Source organism: Macrobrachium nipponense, chromosome 2 (assembly GCF_015104395.2).
Source record: "Macrobrachium nipponense isolate FS-2020 chromosome 2, ASM1510439v2, whole genome shotgun sequence".
In the NCBI taxonomy this organism is placed as follows: domain Eukaryota; kingdom Metazoa; phylum Arthropoda; class Malacostraca; order Decapoda; family Palaemonidae; genus Macrobrachium; species Macrobrachium nipponense.
This window is the reverse complement of record NC_087201.1, coordinates 21,612,276-21,630,202: the sequence shown is the minus strand read 5'-3', so window position 1 is coordinate 21,630,202 and position 17,927 is coordinate 21,612,276. Positions and strand designations below refer to the sequence as shown.

The window sequence follows — 17,927 nt, the reverse complement described above, 5'->3', positions numbered from 1 at the left end:
AAAAGTAAATTGACGAACTTCAAAATATCCTCTCCAAGATCCTAGGAAAGAAGATAATTACCATCTTCATCAATGAAGTCTGTGAAGAAACTATTTCCCAAGGCTGGAGCACTACACCAACGCAAATTGCTATATATACGCAGAGACTGATGGCAGTAATATGAAATGCACTTTCCCCTGAATGAATTCTTGGCATGGGAGAATTTTGATAAGAACTAAGTGATGCAGAGTACAGTAGAAAAAAAAACTTGAATAATCTGAAAAACAGAAATAGAGAAATAAAGAATATGCTATTAATAGGAAATCAAGCTGCAACGAATCCTACCTCCCTCTTCAAGGGTGCCCTCCATTGGGGCCTTCACCAGGCCCGCTTCCCCAGCCTGGTAGGATACCTGCCTTCCACCGAGGAAGCAGCCTCTGGGTCGGACCATTCCCTTCAGGGCTGCCCTCAAGGGACTAACGAGCTTTAAGGTCTTTAGGAGCCCACCATTGGGGTGCTAGGGCCCTCTCCAGGCCCACTTCCCCAGTCTGGCAGGATACCTGACTTCCTTCGAAGAAGGAGCTCCTCCTTTTAACCAATCTGCTTTAATAGCCAATTCCCTTCACTATACCCTTTGCATTCTCTTACACAGCTTTTCAAACATGACACTCTCTGAAGGCTTCAAGACGATTTGTAGCATCTCGAAGATTGTTCCTGGAGACTTTGGAGTTTGGCACATGTGCAAATAGTTTTTCTCTCGTCCTTACAGGAACTGGAGACTGTAAGGACGATTTTCCCACCAAAATGTTCGTCCTCCCAATGTATGTACCTCTTTTTTACATATACAAAAATGTAGAGCAGGTTACGGCCTTTCTGCCAATAAATGTATCATAAATTTACACATCCTGTATGCTTAATTATATGTATATTTGTAGGTACAAAAAAGCACAATCACAGCAGGATTCCACTCCCTTTTTAAATATGTATGCGTAGTGGACACTACATTTCCGTCCACACAGCCTCCTTATATATGTCTGTATCTGACCAATAAAGTAGTAACCCTTTCTCCTTGTCTCAGTCCAGTCCTCACAACTGGTGACCTCCCAGATTAGGATGGTGAATCAGCGGTCTCAGCTCAGCCATTAAGGGACTAATTACCACCGCTCACCTTCAGAGACTTATTACGACACCTTAGTTTAGGTCTCTGAAAGCTCCTATCCGCGGTTAACTGGAACGCCATTAGTGGACTCAAAATGGCACATCCCCTACAGGAGTGTTTTGGTGTTTTGTCTTACGGTTTAGCCCACCATTAACAACATCCATCGACCGTAGCAAAATGAGATGGCGGACTTGGAGAACTCGAGTCAAGAATGAGAGCTTACCAATGCCCCCCGTGTCATTCCTTGACACCCATCCCACGCCCCAATCCACTTCCTTGCAAGCCGCTGCCGCACCACCTGAACCCCATTCTGTCAAACTGCCTCCCTTCTCCCGGCAGAATGTTGCAGCCTGGCTCCAAAACGCAGATATCCAGTTTCAGCTCCACGGGATCACCACAGAGGGCACCAAGTTGGACCTGGTTGCCTCAGCTCTCCCGGAAGATGCATTCGACCATCTCGCCCCATGGATGTCCACCCTATCTGGAGAGCTCCCCAACGACGACCTCAAGACACAGCTGATCCAGATCTTCTCCCTCCCAGTTCCCGAGAGAGCCACCCAAATTTTCGACCTGGTGGTCAACCCCATGACCACCGAGGACCCGAGGTTAGCCTGGCACAAGCTACAGGCACCGCTATTGCTGCCGGAGAGAGACTCCCAGGGGTGCAGGAAAGAGGTAAGCATCCTGAGGCAGCTCTTCCTCCGCCAGCTCGCCCCTCGAGTACGCAGCCAGATCGAGGACGCCGACGACATGAACATGGAGAGCCTGGTGGAATGAGTGCACAAGCTCCACAAAGCCACCCACGCTGCGAAACTCACCTCTCGCTGTCTGCCAACAGACTGCAGCAGGAAGACCCTGAGGAGGTGGAAATCGACACACCACTCCAGAGGAGGGGACCCCCGCAGCCCCACCAGAACATTGGCTGGTGTTACTTCCACCAGAAATACGGGGAAAAGGCAAGGAAATGCGTGAGCCCCTGCTCCTTCATGCCTCCAAAAAACGAGGAAGGTGGCGCCCAAAACCACCCTCCTTGGTGGCAGCAGAAGGTTCTACGTCAAAGATGCGATCTCTGGCCACAAGATGCTGGTCGACACTGGGGCCATGTAATCGGTATTCCCGCCGTCAGCAGAGGACCGCAACTGCGCCTCTGATGCCCCAGCTGCCCTCGTATCCACCAACAGGACCCAATTCGCTCCTATGGCACCAAGACTCAGACCATCGCATTTCTGGGTCAGACCTACGTACACCTGGCCCTTCGTCATCGCGGATGTCAGAACTTCCCTCCTGGGAGCAGACTTCCTGGCCCACCATGGGCTCATAGTGGACGTAGCCTGCCAACGCCTCCTGGACACAGAAACCTGCCTCTCTCACCCACTCACCAAGGGCCCCAGGGCTCCTGTCATCTGCTCCGTCCTCCCCCACAAGCATGGTTCCCTCCTACAGGAGTTCCCAGACATCTTCCGACCCGAGCTCCACCAGGCGGCAGGGGCTGCACCCAAGCATGGTGTGTATCACTATGGAGGAGTTATGGGAGTTCCATTTGACAACATCCTTGAGGATTAAGAGAGAGAGAGAGAGAGAGAGAGAGAGGGCATAATTGGTGGATGGATGGTTAACTATTGAATTGGCTGTTGGTGAGTTCTGGGTTTTCTGCTGGTGCGGTTGGAGTTGGTTGTTATGATTAAAGTTCTAAGGAGACAGTCTGTAATTAGAAATCGTGAAGGACAGACGTTTGGGCAGCAGTTTGGCGGTATTATTAGTCAGTTGTGTTGTGTTTTCAGGGAGTTGAGTTATTTGTGCTGTGTTTGAAGATTGTTGTGCTTGTGGGTTGGGAGGTTGTTGAGCTTGTGAGTTTCTGCTGAGTTGTGAGTTGTTATGGTTGAGGGTTGTTGTTGGGGAGCTGTTGTGGTTACTTGGTGTTGTTGAAAGTGGTTGGGTGTGGGCTTGTGGGGTTGTTGGTGAGCTGTTGTGGTTTCTTGGTGTTGTAGTTGTTGTAGGCTTGTTTGTTTGTTGTGTTGCTGAGTTGTGGTTGTGGTACTTGTTTGTTGTGTTTTTGAGTTGTGGGGGTTGTGGTCCTTCAGTATTGTGCTGTTGTTGTGTTGTTGAGTTGTGGTCCTTGGCTGGTTGTCGTGTTGTTGTTGTGTTGTGTGGTTGTGGCTCTTGGTTGTTGTTGTGTTGTCATGTTGTTGAGTTGTGTGATTATAGTTCTTTGTTGTTGGTTGTGTGTTGGTTTGAGGTGGTTGTTGGTGTCTCAGCAACCTCGTCCAGCGGACAGCACAGCATAGCCCTGAGTATCTGGAGTTGGCGTGAGTACATGTGTTTGTTTTTTGTTGTGTGTAGGTAAGCCAATTGTCCTGTGTTTTTTCTGTAGCGTGAAGAGGAAAGTGTGGCTGAGGGTGAGTTTGGCAGCCGGATTTGTTAAAGTTTATGTGGGGGGGGTCTTGCCCACTTGTTTATAGCTAGTGATCTCGCCACACCACCACATCGAAACCAAGGGCCCCCCGACTCACGCAAAATTCCGCTGCCTCCCGCTAAAGCTCCTCCAGGAAGCTAAGAATAAGTTCGCAGAGATGGAGCAGATGGGTATCTGCAAGAAGGCTGCGAGCCCCTGGGCATTCCCCCTCCACCTGGTGAGGAAGGCAGATGGTACGTGGAGGCCCTGCGGGGACTGACATGGACTCATCCTCATCACCACTCCCGGTAGCTACCTCCTGCCGAACATGCAGGACCTCACTGGTCCCCTACACGGGGCGAAGATATTTTCAGAGGTGGACCTCCTAAAGTCCTACTTTCAAGCCCCGTCCATCCCAATCCCAAGGATGGCAATCATCACGCCCGTTGGTCCTTCATCTTCGCCCTCTCCACCTTCAGTCTACGGAATGCTGGAGCTACCTTCCAGCACCTAATGGACAGCATCCTTGGTGATTTATCCTCTTGCGTCTGCTACATAGACGACATTCTCATATTTTCCAGATCACCAGAGGAACACTTGAACCATGTCTGGGCTGTCCTCAAGTGCCTGCTGGAGAACATGCTCATCGTCCAGTTCGATAAGTGTACTTTCAGTGCAGAGAAGGTGAATTTCCTGGGTCACGAAATCACCCCAGCAGGAGTACGCTCCATGGCATCGAAGGTAGCTGCAGTGGAGAAGTTTCTGACGCCAACGACGGTCAAGGCCCTACAGGAGATCATTGGGATGGTGAAATACTACAGGAGGTTCATCCCAGACGTCGCCTGCACCATGCGCCCTTTGACCGAGGTCCTAAGGGCAAGCCAAAGAGGCTTACTTTTTTTAACCTATGGTTACCTTATAAAATAAATCTACAACACAAGTGATATAAGTATACAGGGTGGTGAAGGTGGTTTCATTGAAAGTCTTCAACCACAGCTTGTTAATCAGTCCTAGTCCTAGTTTATTCACAGGATAGTTTGTCTACTTGGTCCCTCATAATTTTCCATCAAACTCCATACAGCAAACTTCGATGTAGGTACTTTGATAGTTCAGTTGACTGTTTTTCTCTGTTCTTTACCTTGTGAGATCGGAATGAGACAGAGCTGAATACTACTAACTGATTTATTACTTTGTTTTAGATTTAGCTGGCCTTATGCCAGCTCAGGGTCTTGCTCATAGAGCAGCCCGTAAAAGAAAGATTTATTATGTTGTTGTTTTAAATTTAGCTGGCCTTGTGCCACCACAGGCTCTTGCTCCTAGAGCCCCCCAGATGCTGAAGCCTTGATGAGGACGGGGGGGCTTAGGGTTCAGCAGCTGGGCCCTGATGCCAGGTGGGAACTGCTTTCTTGCTGGGCCTTGGTGCCCAGCTGTTGATCCAACTAAATAACTCAGCCCTTTTCCTTTTACTAAAAACATTTCATCTTCCTGCTTCCTCCACCTGTAAGGTATGGATTTTATGTTGATGACTTTTGGCTTGGTTTTGGACATGTTTTAGACTCATTCTTCTGATTTGAAGGAGGGTGAGTATGGATCGCATACCACCTCACCCGTAGAACTGGAGTACTTGATGTGGTCGACCGAGGGGAAAGTTTAATGTCAAACCCTATCCTCAGTGCCAGGTCATGATCTCGATGGGCATCATGACGCCTTAGCACTGGAGATAGGGCGCATATCTGGTAATCAGCCCCAGGACGACCCTAATTAAAGGGATGACCCGTCCTCTAAGTGTGACTCCATGGTGGGTATGGGGAATATCGGAATATCTGGATGAATTCAGTTTTTACGTTCTATGGCAAACTCCCCTATTTCTGCTGATGAACCTATGCTTCATCAAAGGACTTGTCCACAGACGCCAAACTTCAGCTTTTCGTGGTCGGTCCCCATGATCAATGTAATTCCCCTGGGCCGAATAACACAGTTGACGACTCAATGCTATGCGAGTAGGAATATATGCAGGAAATCTCAACATAAAGCATCTGGTTCCAGTATTGTCACACTGGAACCATTTGCAGCGAAGAAAAATAAAAATTATGAAATAGTTCCTGGGGCCTTTGTAGTCAATTCTTTCGATAAATACTTGAATTTTAAGCTTGAAGGTGACAATGTAGACATATTTCAAGTACACAGGGAAATCGTGAAATGTTGTGGCAGACAACCAAAAATAACACCTCAAAATGGAAACATGCTCCCAGTAGAAAGCATCTCCCCAGAGGAGAGCATTAAGTTGATGGGATTGTTGGACCTTGCAGGAGTTACGGTTGAGTGCACTCCCCACTCCAGCCTTAACTCCAGCAAGGGTTTGATTTATGTCCCTCAGTTGATGGCTTTCTCTGAGGAGAGGCTTTTAACAGAATTAAAAGACCAGGATGTCAAAGAAGGTTGACAATAATAGAATACCTCAGCCTACCTTAATATTGACATTTGATACTTTAAGACTTCCAGAATATGTCTCTGCAGCCTGGTATAGGTTTAAGATAAAGCAGTACACCCCGAGACCCTGAAGGTGTTTCCATTGCCAGCATTTTGGACACACCCTACAACCGTGCCGATCCAAATTGCAAGAAAATCCTGCAGTCTGTGTCAACTGTGGAGATGATGAGCATGGTATGTGCGACAGGGAACCTAAATGTGTTCACTGTGGTGAGGGACATGCATCATCATCTCAGCAGTGTGATGTATATTTACTCAAAAAAGAAATCCAAGCAATCAGAGTAATAGAAACAGCAACATTTAAGGAAGCACAAGAGAGAGCCAAAGCAAAGATTGTAAGACCCAGTCTAAGTTTTGCTTCTGTAGTAGCAAAATTAAGAAGCCAAAAGAAAGCGACAAATAAAAAAAACCCAAGTTAGGAGCACAAAGGTAGAATCAAATAACGAATCATTATATAGATGGCTAACTGAATCATTCGAGTCAACTGATGATGAGAATGTAAAGACAAGGTTCACTAGAACCAACAAGAAAGACACTAGTATGGAGTTGAGTAATTATTGAAGAGTTAGTTGAGACACACCCTCCAGGGCGGGGCCAGTGGTTGTTGGTCTGGTGCCAGCTTCTGTTAGTGCCAACTCCTCTTGGGAGGACAAACCAGCAGATGCTGGTCTCCCGGTGCCAGTCATCTCTGGTACTTCTGCCTCATTAGAGGCAGAGCTGGCTACTGCCAGCAATACAAAGACGCTTGAGGTGGTCTCTTTAGAGAACACATCTGATCTTTCTATCTCGATGGAGATGGAGAGTAAAGAAACTAAAAAACTCTTCAGTGTCAAAGACACTGAAGGGAAAGATGTTGGCTCTATGAAGGTAATAACTCCACCTAAGAAGCCAACAAAACTGGCCATTAAAATGCCTCTCCCTAGTAGAAAAAAGACCTCTCCCAGTCTTGTAAAAAAAGAAAAAGGAACCATAATCTTGGTCCCAAACATGAATAAATTCACTTCCATTATTCAGTGGAATTGTCTGGGACTGCGAGCAAAGTATGAGGCAGTAAAACTTTTGACCTGTAGGGGAATGTTTGCAGGAGACCATGCTAGGTGAATATACCACTTGTCCTAGGGAATATTTTCACTACAGAACTAAATTTGATCTAGAAGTGGGAAATCATTGTGGATCCCTCATCCACATCCGTCGAGATGTTCCACACTATCAAGTGAAATTAAATATCCCACTTCAACCTGTGGCTGTGTGAATTAATTTAAGAAGTCAATATACTATCTGTTCCCTTTAAATTCCACCCAATAGTCATGTCTCCCAAGAGAACTTAATATACTTAATGTGGCAACTACCAGAGCCATTTCTTCTTGGTGACTTCAATAGCAGACATCCATTGTGGGGAGATGTAACATCAAACCAAAAAGGGAATATGACGGCATCTTTATTAGAAAATGAAGATAGAGGCCTTCTTAATACTGGAGAACCTACCCATTACCACATTCAGACAGGCACCATCTCCTCCATTGACCTTTCAATATGTAGCTCCAACTGCAGTGTTGATTTTAGCTGGAGAACAAGTAATGACTGGCATACCAGTGACCATTCTCAGTTGTAATCAACACCAATGATGGTCCACCTATCCCAAGATCACCACGATGGTGCTTAGAGAAAGCAAATTGGAGAAAATTCAAAGATTCGAGTGAGTTGGAGGGTGATGCTAAAGATTTCCCAAGTGTAGATAATGACATTGATCTACTCTATTGAATATTTCATACTGCAGGCCTACACCCGATTCCTCGAACTAAAGGACTCTTCAGGAGATGGCCAGTACCCTGGTGGTCAGAAGACTTAAGGCTGTTACACCGAGCTACAAGGTCATCATTGACCAGGTGCTGAAGACATCGCACCTTGGACAATGTCATCATTTACAAACAGTGTAGGGCACGATTTCGAAAAGCTATGAAAGCTGCCAGAAGACAAGCATGGGCGGATATGTATCCTCTATTAACAGCAGAACACCAGTCTGCAGCATTTGGAAGAAAAAAAAATCAGGGTAAATTTACAACCAATCCTCCTCCAGTACTTAAAATGAATAATAGTGTCACTGATACCACAGAAATTAGTAATATATTTTCTGAACACTTTGCTCGAGTCTGAAAAATCAGATAGTTCTCCTGGACACCATTTCAGAATGATGGAAGAACAACAGGTACTTGGCTTTTCATCAAACAAACCTGAATCATATAATATGCCTTTTTCTGAAAGGGAATTTGACTCTGCTTTAGCTAGGAACAAGAACACTACCCCTGGTCCAGATGAGATTCCTTACGAAATGTTTAAACACGTTTCAAGAAACTCAAAACCTTTTATGATAAGTATTATCAATAGAATATGGGATGAAAGCAGCTAACATTTGGGAATTAGCTACCATGTTACTATTCCTTAAGCCTGGAAAAGATCCGCTCTGTGCAGCAAGTTATCGCCCCATTGCTTTAACTATCTGTTTGTGTAAACTGATGGAAAAAATGTTAAATGTAAGGCTGATGTGATACTTAGAGCACAACAATATTCTAACACCTTCTCAGTGTGGTTTTCAATAAATGCACTCCACACTGGACATTTTACTGTAACTTGAAGCCTCTGTCTATGAAGCATTTGCCTCCAAACAACACCATGTGACAGTGTTTATATATATATATATATAATATATATATATATCTATATATATATATATATATATATAGATATATAGAAAAGGCATATGACACTGCTTGGGGATATGGGATTCTCAAGACTATGCATAATGGTGGTCTACGAGGCAAACTACCTTTATTTGTGGAATCATTTTTACATTGTAGGAATTTTAAAGTTAAAGTTAGCAGTGCTTTATCAGAGAAAAGGTGCCAAGAAAAAGGTGTTACCCAGGGCAGTGTTCTCAGTGTAACACTTTTTGCTCTGGCCATAAACAGTGTTGCAGCTGTTATTCCAAGAGAGGTCTTAAAGACACTGTTTGTGGATGACTTGTCAATGTCCTTTGCTGCCACCCGGATGACTGTAGCCGAAAGAACGTTACAATTAACAATAAACAAAATAGTAAATTGGGCTGAGAAGCAGGGTTTTAAAATCTCTGTTAGACCACTGCTGTCCGCTTCTGTCGGATCAGGGGAGTGCATCCTGATCCAGACCTCTATTTGTATGTTTGTAGAATCCCATGTGTAGAACAAGCGCGCTTCTTAGGCCTAGTTTTTGACAGTAGATTGTCTTGGGTCCCCCATATCAAACATATAAAAGCAAAGAGCCTAGAAGCTCTACACATCTTGAAGGTGCTTTACTAAAGCTTCACAAATCCTTCATTTTATCAAAGCTATCATACGGTTGTGAAGTATATTCTTCAGCTTCCTCATCCAACTTAAAAATTTTAGATTCAGTGCATCATTCAGACATTCGTATAGACACAGGTGCTTACCGTTCGTCACCAATATCTAGTTTGCTTGATGCAGGAGAATGCCCCTTGAACTCCATCGCCAGTCATCATTACTTCAGTGCTGGTTTAGAGCGCAAAGACTTCCCAAATCTCTGGCATTTACTGTGGCAAATAGAAATATTTTTAACGGTTTTATGAACGTCGTCCAAGGTATCCCACTCCTTTTAGCTGTAGAATTAAAATTAGAGGATACAAATATAAAAAAATTTCCCATAATTCCTTTCGTGTATCCCAGTACTTCTGTCTGGAGGTTAATTGTTCAGAAATTCTGCAGCTACTTCAATGGAGCAAAGAGAGATATATCTGATGAGGAAACGAGGGAAATATTTTAAGAGAATGCATCAGAGCATATAGATACAAGTTTTATATTTACTGGTGGTTCCAAATCCAATGCTGGCGTTGGTTATGGAGTTTTTAGTATATCTTTTAACCGAAAAGGTGCCCTTTCTTCAGTTGCCTCAAACTTTACAGCTGAATAGTATGGCATCCTAGTAGCACTGGAACATATTGCAACGCTCCCAGTGTGTAGCTACACAATATTTTGTGACTTTAAAAGTGCCTTGCTGTCCCTGGAAGTCTTTAAAACTGATCATCCCTTGGTGTTGAAGATCTTGCAGTGGATCTTCTTGCACCAGTATATAGGACGCATTGTTTCTTTTTGTTGGGTTCCTGCTCATGTGAACACATCGGGAAATGAAGAGGCAGACAAGCTAGCCAAATTAGCAACACAAACTTCGATACCGAGAAAATGCCGTTTCATATCGCGATACATTCTATGGTATATGGAAATCCATCCAACATTTATGGGCACTTCAGTGGGACAGAGTAGGCCCCACTAAATGAAAGAAATCACTAGTCAGACACACCCTTAGAAATATGACCTAATACCAAGGAAGTGGGAGGTTGTATTGTGTAGATTAAGTATTGGCCATACGCGTTTAACTCACGGCTATCTGATGGTGGGGAGAATGTGAGCCCTTCTGTGACTATTGCTTAGTTCCACTGACCGTTAGGCATTTGCTAGTCTAGTGGAACTTAGGAATCGTTTTTTATCATATAGTAGTGAAGCAGGTGGTAATTATAACACGGCAAAACTGTTGGGAGATACCATATATATTAATAAAGATATCTCTTTTGTCAAAGAAGCTAGCCTTCTCAAATATATTTGACAGTTGTGCTGTCATAGTATATTTCTTTTTTTTCTTAAGTTATACTGTTTTCTGATCAAATTAATTCACAATTCTTAACAGAAATTTAACTATATATATTGTTTTTTCTTTTGTTCTTTTTTTGAATCAAATGTACATGTTATTTTTTTTAGCAAAATTTTACTCTGAATTATGTTTCATCTATTATAAAAGTGAAAAGATCATATTTAGTATCCGGCGTCAGTGACCCTGGTAGGTGTAACGCCAGATAACACGCAATCAATCAATCAATCAATTGTTCCTAGAGCAGCCCATTAAAAGATTTATTATGTTGTTGCTTGAGATTAAGCTCGCCTTATGCCTTATGCCAGCACATGGTATACATAGCAGACAGAGGAGAATTTGTGTTTCTTGGCAGTTAATCAAATAATAATCGCAAAAGACATAATGGATATACATTGATGAATTGTATATCGGCGAAAAGGGCAGGAGCTACATACAAATATATAGTAACATGTGGTTCTTGCTGCTTTGCTAGATGAGATACGTGAATCGTGATTAAAGGGTAAAGAATGTCTTTACAACCTCTTCAGCCTATCTTCTATCGTTATGACCTTAGTTCAGCGTCGAGCTTCAATACTATTTTGAGTGTGTGTGTGTGTGTGGGTGTGTGTGTGCATGTGTGGGTGTGTGCACCTATTTATCGAATTAGGTACTCTCCAATTCAGAATAGTATTGAAGCTCGATGCTGAACTAAGGTCATAACGACAGAAGATCGGCTAGAGAGGTTGTAAAGACCCTCTTTACCCATTAATCACGGAAGTCATAATATATATATATATATATATATATATATATATATATATATATATATATATATATAATATGACTTCCGTTTCTATGACACCACTGATATCGGTAACACAAGGTTCTGGTGTTCCTTCTATATCCTCTCTATGCCACAACTGGAATAATACTACGTAATTTTGATGACTTATCTATTTGATAGATTTACTCCATGAATATTACTTTAAGTATATAGTATCCCTCTTGTGTCTGACATATGAATTTTCCCCTGATCTTATTTTGGTGCGGAGAAGTAAATTGAAAAAGTTGGAGGGCTTCGGTGGAGAAGTCCCGCACGAGACAACAAGAAGAAGAAAAGTTGCAGTATTATTATTATTAAGAAGTTTTACTCAAGTGACTGATTGGCACTATAAGTTAATCGCTCAACCTCTTTTTGGGTTGCCAGGCAAGGAACGAACCAGTAATGACAAGAGAATTATGAAGACAGCCATTTAAAAGGAGTGTAGGACTTGACTGGCAAAAAGGACATCGTTGTTCATAGTAGTCCTAGGTAAGTAAGGCTAAAATTAGGTATCTCTTCCTTGTTGACGTTGAGTCTTCAACTCGGCCAACTGTAGGACGTATGGTACCGTAATGAATGCATTTGTAGAATAGGGTACCATACCCCATACCTTTACCCAAATCCTGTACCGTAGGACGGGCCATCTGCCAGTACCTTAATGAATGCATTGGTAGTATACCTACCTATTAGGTACTATAGGTTACCATACCCCATACCTTTACCCAAATCCTGTACCCAAGGGAGGTATAATGAGACTGTCACCGTAAATTTACCAAAGACAAATTTGATACTCTAGCCTAGTATAGGCTAATAGCCTAGGCCTAGCTAGCAGCTCCCTAGTACGTACCAAGATATCGAGATCTCTCAGCCTCGTCCCAATCGACCACCTAACCTACCTGTACCTATGTAGGGATGCCTACATCAATGTCTAGAAAGACTACTAAATCGGCCAGCCCAACTAGGGTAAATGACCAAGCGGTGACGGTATTTTTACAGAAGCAGTCCGCACGGACTGCAAGGAACGTAACTGCGGATACGACATCCACTAGGGAGGGATTTGGGGCCCCGTCCAGTGTATTTCGCTTGTTTGTTAGTACTTGGACCCCTGGGGGTTAACTTACACGTTCCACGATTAAATATTATTTAAAATTTCTTGGGAGTATTATTACAGTTTCAACCATTATGGGAAATCTATTTATATTGATATTTCCCGAGTAAAGCACGTGATAACAAAACACTTCTTCTCAATACATTATTGTCGCTAATGCATACTTACAGAGAAAAAAAAAGATTAAGTTTTTACCTCGAATTTTTCCTAAGTCGGGAGAGGTGTTTCCTCTACGGTAATGTTTACTTTTAATGAGCCCTCTAACTTACTTTCTTACCCAAACAAAACAGTTTCCAGTTACTCATTATTGGCTGAGAGGTGTGACATCGTTATGACGTCATGGGTTTCATAACCAATTACGAATGACTTGAGTCGAAAACTAAGTTTCACTAGCATTTCAGCGGAGTAATAAAGTTACCTGTCTAGTGTCCACTGGTATCCTTGTTTGACTGAATACTCGAATAATGAAGCAAAAAAACGGCATTTTGTCTTCCTGTACCTATGGCAGAGGTAGTGGCTGGCCCTTCTCGGCATTAATTGTTGACAGACCTTCGATTTCCTACCGATTGTTTGCAGTGCAATGTGGTCGTCGGGTACCTGGCCACTTCCTACTGTAAGTTGCATGTCAGGGAACCTTGGCAACGGCTTCACTGTTTTCCTCAAAGCACCAGCGACATTTTTAGCACCCAACAGTTTAAGGTAAGCTTCATTTTAATTTTAATAGAGTTATATATAATGGTGGTAGTATAACGATGTATACAGCAGTACCATCACTTTGGATTTGGTTTGATGGATGTTAGGTAGTGGCCTTAAGGGGGGGTCGCAGGGGGGCGGAGCCCCCCCGCTAGGCCTAGGTAGGGGTACAGGGCCCTAGGTAAGGTTAGGTGGTTGTATTAGGTTCGGTAGTGCCCCGAAAATCACTGTGGCCTTAAGGGGGGTCGCAGGGGGGCGGAGCCCCCCCACCCCGCTAGGCTAGGTAGGGGTACAGGGCCCTAGGTAAGGTTAGGTGGGTGTATTAGGTTCGGTAGTGCCCCGAAAATCACTTTTCTCCTCCTCCCCCACCCAAAAAACCCCAAAAAAAAAAAAAAACCCCCCCCCCCCCCCGTTTCCCACTGGGATCCCCCATAATTGAAGTAGTAGTAGGTTTCATGCTTAGATTTTGTGTGTAAGAGTAACTCTGTTTCTTTTTTATTCATTTCCTCATGTTTCTATGCGATGTGCAACACCAATCTGGTAGTTTTTTTGCCGTTTTTCGTCGTTAATACTTGAAAAACGGGTGCGGCCTTCTCCTGGACATTTACCTTTGTTCCGATACGTAATACAAACCCTCGGTCCTTTAACAATAGGAAGTAGCTAGCGGCAGCTGGAACGGTCGTAAGCTTCGAACAAGGGGAGAACGGTAGTTAACTGCTTGTCCGATCGTCGCGCGCCGCGCGACTGGGAGTATTAAACAATCACTTTTGCTTTCGGCGTGTGTGGGAAGGACGTGCTCGTCATCGCTCTGCCCGCTTTGTCGTTTGCTTTGAGTTTTGAGTATTTGCCCTCTCTTTTCTGTATAAATCAGAGTGATTGTAAGTACTTTTTACATTTCTTTTATTGATCTTTGCAAATGAGTGAAGAAGAAATGGAGATTATCACCACGCCCTCCAGTCGCCCGTAGAGTGTGCCCCGGCTGGAGGGGCGTAGATGTGGGGGGGGATTTAGATCGTTTGTCGATGTGGATCCTCACGAGGTTTGTACTCGTTGTCGGGGGCGAGAGTGCTCCCGCAACGAGCCCTGTGTAGTATGTATGAATTGGTCCGAGGCGCAGTGGGTGCTGTACGAGGGCAGGAAGAGACTTAGGCCGCACAGGAAGTCATCGGAAAGTCCAGTGACTCCTTTGGTAACGGACACTTCGTCCTCTTTCCTGCCTCCCGGCCAGCCCCCATGTTTCGCGCCTTCCCCTGCGGGGGGGGTAGCGGAGTCCTTCTCCTCTCTCGATCCGTCGAGTGTGGATGAGGGCGCCCGCTACCCGGACGTCCAGTTGTACTCGGGGTCTTCCGTCCGCTCTGGGGGGGGTTCTTCTCCCCCCAGGCGTGAGGAAACCCCTTTAAACTAACCCGACTGTTGCTCCGCAGGGTGTGCCAACAGCGAAGGACGACCTGGGACAGGTGTGGGAGTCGCTGGACTGCAGGGAGTGCCGAGCATCCAAGGGTTGATTCAGCGGTTGGCGGGGTGGCAGTGGTCACTCATGTGCGGTGACCACTACTACAACCACAGTAACGACACCAGCATATGAGATGCCACCGCATCTGGTGTATACACCACATATAATGTCGGTGACACCCACGGCTGCTATACAAAAACCCATTACTGCCGTGCCAAAGAGGACGGTGCCACCACCACCTGGATTCTTTGTATTGCCGACCCCGGACGGATTCCGCTGCCCAAAAGAGTACCCCCCTGGACCTGCCGCCAGTGCCGAGGATGAACGGTAGCTGCCGACAGGACGCCTGGCTCTCGCTATTGGTAACCTGCCGTTGCCTGCCGTACCTGTTGCTGTCCCAGCCGCTCATCCTTTTCAGATCAGGCTGCTGCTGCATCTTCACTTTCAGATGTTCCTGCCGTTCCCGCTGTTCCCGGACCTGTTTCCTGTTGTTTCCTGCTGTTGGTGGTGCTGTCACAGTCTCAGGTCTTTCCGGACAGGTGCAGTCGGGCCCTGTTGCTTCGGCAACTGCCCCGGCTCCCTCCTGGATGGAAGACCTGACGTCTGTCCTGCGGAGCCTGGCGAAGAAGAAGAGGAAGAGGAAGAAGGTGTCGTCGTCGTCTTCGTCGTCTTCTTCGTCGTCTGCTGCCTCTCCTTCCCCTTCGACTTCTAAGGGGCTAAACAGCGAAGAAGAAGAAGGTTGCTCTCCCCCCCTAAGAAGACTCCCTTCGGGATCCTTCTAAAGGGAGGGCCGGAGCCCCCCCCTCCCCGCTCAGGCGAGCTGGGGAGCTCTTCTGTGGTCCCCTCCTGTTCCCTCGGGAACGGGGCGGGGCCCCGTCGCTTCCTTCTGCAAAGAAGAAGTCGACGGGGACCAGAGGTGCACCAAAGCCTCGCTGGTGCGTCCTCACCTGGTGCTAGCGGTTCTGCCGCTAAACCAGGTTCCGTCTCGGCCGCTTCTCGTTCGCGAGAAGCACCGAGTGGACGCTCTTCCAAAGAAGACCGTCCAGCCAAAGTTTTGACGCCCGAGCTCGCTCGCCGTCAAGACAGCGCGCGGAGCAGAAGACTGGCGAGAGTCGTGCACACGACTCTCGCCAGGCCAGTGGACGCTCTCGCAGCGATCAACTGGCTGCTCGGGGTGCGCTGACGGTCCGCTGAACCGGCCAGGGCTGAGGCGAGGAAGGAGTCCCCACAGCCGCCGGTACCAGCCACGGCTGGTACCAGCGGTTTGACGCGCCGAGAGGACGCTGGCCGGTCTCGACGCGACAGAGAGCCTAGCAGGTCACCCGTCCGCCGCTCCCGATGGGACCGGGCGGAGACGGTGACCAGCGGCAGCGCCTGACGCTAGAGATCGGTCTCGACGTTCTCAGCCGAGCCAATCGCCCCAGGCGAGCGGCAAGGCTAGGCCTGCTGCTCGACTGTCACCGCGGGTTGACGATCAGCAGCAGCCCTCCACGCACGCTGGTCCTGCCAGCGGAGCGAGGGGGGGTGGAGCGTCAGGTCTGCCTCTCCCGTACCTTCAACCTCCTCGGGCTATACCGGGAGGAGCGAAGGTACCGAGGAGCGATCACGAGAGGTGCGCCGCTCGTGACCCAGCTATGACGCCGTACGGCTCAGGCACGGTTTGTTCCGACACGGCATACAAACCTTCGGTCCTTTTACAATAGGAAGGTACTAGCGGCAGCTGGATAGGTCGTAAGCTTTCGAACAAGGGGTTCGGTAGTTAACTGCTTGTCCGACAGGCGCGCGCGCGCGACTGGGAGGTAAACAAATCACTTTTTTGCTTTCGGCCTGCTGGCGTGTGGACGTGTATCATCGCTCTCTGCCCGCTTCATCGTCGTTTGCTTTCGCATGATTGTGTTTTTCTTTTTCTATGTATCTAGTGAACTGAATTGTAAGTACAATCATTTTCATTGAATTCAATTGTGAATTAAAGGATCTTGGTTTTCACAACGCCCTCCGATTACCCGAGTGCCGGGACTGAAGGGCGTAATTGTGGGAATTCATTTTCCCAGAATGATCCTCGTATTGTGTATGCTCGGTGCCGAGGGCGGGAGCGCTCGCTCCGAGCGTATATTGGGTTGGAAATGTGTAGATTGAAAATCGTAAGTAAGTGCTCTTTTCATTTATATTTTTTTTGACCTGTATGCCCTTGCCGAACGAATGCGCTCGGCACGGAAACTTATTCAGTATGAAAGTGGAATCGCAAGTACAGTATTCTTTTTCATTTTCATATATTATTTTTTTTATTTGTAGCAATACTCATTTTGGATCAGGTTCCGAGCTTACCCGGAGATTGATCCTTCCCCCCTTTTTATTTTGAATGAAGTGAAATCGCAAGTGCAGTTCTTTTTCATTTTCATTTTTTTTTATTGAGATTGCATTGTTGACTGGATCAATGTTCCCGCTATTCACGGGAATTGATCCTTCCCCTTTTATTTGTATGAAGTGAAATCGCAAGCGCAGTAGTCTTTTCATTTTCATATTTTTGTTGATTGCATCAATTATTTGTGGATCAAGGTTTCCAGAAACCTTGATCCATAAAGGTAAGGAATGAAACCTTTCACCCTTGCGCTCGGTACCGAGGGCGCAAACAAATGCGCTCGATCCGAGCCCTTAGTTCATTGTGAAGTGAATCGTTTTGCAAGATGCATTCATTTTGTTCCTTATTATTGATTGCATCAATATTATTTGGTTCAAGTTCCGCTCAGTCAGGGAATTGATCCTTATGCCTTGTATTCGTGCCGATGCACGATTGCGCTGGGCTCTTATATTGTTGTTGGGTAACATGGGTACTGTGCGGGGGTGGGGAAACGAGACCCCCCCACCCGCGCCCTCAGTTCCCACACAGATGGCTCTTCCCCTTGGGGGGGGGGAGGTTATCGGCGTTTTCTCCTCCTCGCGCCCGATCCGTCGAGCGCGGGGGAGGGCGCTCGGTGCCCGATGTACAATTGTATTAGGGGTCTTCCACTCGTTCGGGAGGATCAAACCCCCGCACGAGGGGATTTCCCCCCCCATTAATCGCTACTACTATTATTTCCGCAGGTGCTACTGCCACGAGCGTGACCTTGGTGAGGTATGGGCGTCCTTCCAATTGCAGGCGTGCTGGTGTCCAGGGG

At 46.2% G+C, this 17,927-nt stretch overlaps 1 protein-coding gene across 1 annotated transcript in view; it reads left to right on the top strand.

The window, feature by feature from the left end:
* Window positions 1-11,788: 11,788 nt before the first annotated feature.
* LOC135220476 (A-kinase anchor protein 9-like) overlaps window positions 11,789-17,927 on the top strand; it is a 465,336-nt gene continuing 459,197 nt past the window's right edge. The window contains 1 exon segment of the mRNA XM_064257603.1: window positions 11,789-12,007. The gene's annotated coding sequence lies outside the window, so the exon portion shown is untranslated.